Below are 2,687 nucleotides of genomic sequence, written 5' to 3'. Positions count from 1 at the left end.
TCCCTCTCCACATCTGTATTTGCTTGTCTGATCACATTTCACTGAGCAGATGTGGGACCAGTCTTGATTTATGCTGGTATAAACCTGTAACTCTATCTTTGACCTCCATGAGTTCATGCCCATCTACATCTCTGGAGCTCAGAGGGAGGTATTTGTCCCAATGATTTGGTACTTCTCAAGCTTCCTCCTGTCACCTCATGTGTGAGACATGAAATAGCAGAGTAGTGTCTCTGCTGTAGTGCTTTCCCTCCACAGGACATCATTTGGTGAATTTATATCAGGCTGCAGAAAAAAAAGTAATGAAAATTGTGGGGTATGCCCAGCCCCTGCCCTGGGGGGATCTCTGCTGAGATAAGAGATTTTGCAATCACCCAGCAGGACTCCCTGGAAAGGCAACCACTTTGGTCACGGCGAGAAAAGACAAACCCACAATCCTTTAGGAGACATTATGCAGATTTCATCATAACCCATTGGGCTGTACCCATCCCAGGTCCTCTGTAATCCATTGGTCCTTTACCGATCCCCTGTATCCCTATAAAAGGAAGCCCTCTGGCCCCTGTGGCTCAGAGAGGGCTCTCGTCCCTGGCTCTTCCCTTGCTGGAATCACGAGCTGACAATCACTAAAGAGCTGACAGCCTCTGCAGGGGCCCTCCTGCCAGCAGCTGAGGGAAGACACCGGGCCTCGGGAAGGCGATTCTTTTCGGGACCATCTCTCCAACCGGTCACCTCTTCCTGGGTCAGAGCCGCTGACCCTCACCACCAGCTGTAATAGATAATTATTTCTGTTTCAGCAGTTTTTGGTTTTGTTGCCTTTGAACTCTCTCTGGAAACAAATACCTTTCTTCTTTATTTTCCCCTGGAGACTGTCAGGAGATCTGCTTTCAGGTGGTATAATAAGAAACAAGCCTCTGTCGACAAAGTTTAAGGAATGTGATTAATTGCTTGATTTGAGAGTTGCAGTGTGCCTCCACCTAATGCCTAGAAAAGCAGGAGTCAGGGGTAGGAGTGTGCCCTTTCAGCAGTGTATCTGTTCCTTGGTGCAAAATAAACCCGCACATCCCCTCCTACACAACCCCAAGCTCTAAAATGTGATATTGCAAACAGGCAATTACTGCCCTGTTTGGGTCCCATCACCACATCTTTTTCTGCAGATTTGCCACCTGGACATTTCTGTGTCTTGAAGACTCTAAGCTGTGCCTGCATACTGAATGTCCAGGGGAGGGTATGCCAGGTGTGTTGCAGCAGCCTTGCCACAGGGAAGTGAACAGCAGCTTAGAAGTCCTGTCTTCATGGAGAGTAGACAGGTCCTTGGCTCTTCCAGCTCTGCTGAAAAGCAGTAGGGCAGGCTCAAATCAAGGGCTGTAAGTCTGCACATATTCAGGGATAAACTGAGTAAACTCATGGTCCTTGACCATCACCAAGATGTGAGGCTATAGTTCTGCTCGCGGCTGAGACCACCTGGCTGTAGGATCATTTCGGTTTCCTAAAGCAGAGCTTGTCACACTCCTACAAACAAGTGCCATGGAAAGAAAGAAGACTAGCACCAGCTCACCCCCATCACCAGGCCTCTTTAGAGGCTAAAAAATCCTGGAAAATAACAGTAATTTGATGACCTTGGGACCTTCATGGCATCTCTTCTGCTACTCTTGTTTTGCTAATACATGATATTCCTGGTACTCCTGAGATGGAAGAGACATTTAGAAAGGATCCTTGATATTTCAGAGGCCTGTTTCCGCCAGGAATCAACTCCCCTCAGTCCACACAAAGTTTTTCCACACACAGAAGCTGAGTCAAAATTCTGGGGTTATTGGCAGGGTTTGAACATTTTCTGACCCATCTACTTACAGCAAGCATGCATGCCCTGCACCTTGGCATTTTCTTTCCACACGGGTGTAGTGGTTTGGTTCAAAATATCCCTTACTTACTTATTTTCCTTCTGTGAGAAAAGAATTAGGAGGAAGCAAAACAGGTTCAAACTTAAACTGTTGCAGTACAAAGAAAGAGTTTTATTACTAATAGAATTAAAAGTAAAAAGAAATAACAAGAAATTAAAGCAAACCCCCTCCCCCCCTTCCAGCACTCTCCTCCTTTTACCCAACTTGCACAAAGGATAACAGAACATGGGATGTTAGTCAGTGCTGCAGTTCTTGATAAGTCTCTTTCATATACTTAAGGAAAAAAGGGTTTCTTCTGGTTCACATGGTTCCCAAACTGCCACCAACAGCAGACCCGCCCAGAAAGAAACAATCTGCTGTGATGTGAAACATCTCTGCCATGAAAAATCTCACAGTTCCTTCACACTGCCAAACATGGGCCATCACATGAGGTTATTAATCTTTTAAAGGATGAGTTATTTTGGCCTGAACACAAAGGCTTTCTTCTCCACAAGTCTCTAAAAGCCTCTCACTGCTTCTATATAGCCTGGCATAGGCACTCTTCACAATCTTCACGGGCCACACGTGAATTCTTCATCCCCCCATGTACTCCAAATGGATTAAAGAGACAAACAATTTGTGATATTACAGTTTCTTATCAAGCCTTGCAAGAAGGTTTTTTAAGCTCCGTGCGAGAATCGCGGCGCCGCCCTCTTTTCTTCCGCCGCCATTTCCAGCTCCGTCCCACGTGACTCACTTCTCTTTCTCTCTGACTCTGAAGCCGCCATGTTGAAGGGTGTTCTTGTTCAGGCT

Source organism: Corvus brachyrhynchos, unplaced genomic scaffold (genome assembly GCF_000691975.1).
Source record: "Corvus brachyrhynchos isolate BGI_N302 unplaced genomic scaffold, ASM69197v1 scaffold467, whole genome shotgun sequence".
In the NCBI taxonomy this organism is placed as follows: Eukaryota; Metazoa; Chordata; class Aves; order Passeriformes; family Corvidae; genus Corvus; species Corvus brachyrhynchos.
The sequence above is the reverse complement of the archived record's forward strand: the minus strand, read 5'-3'. Positions refer to the sequence as shown.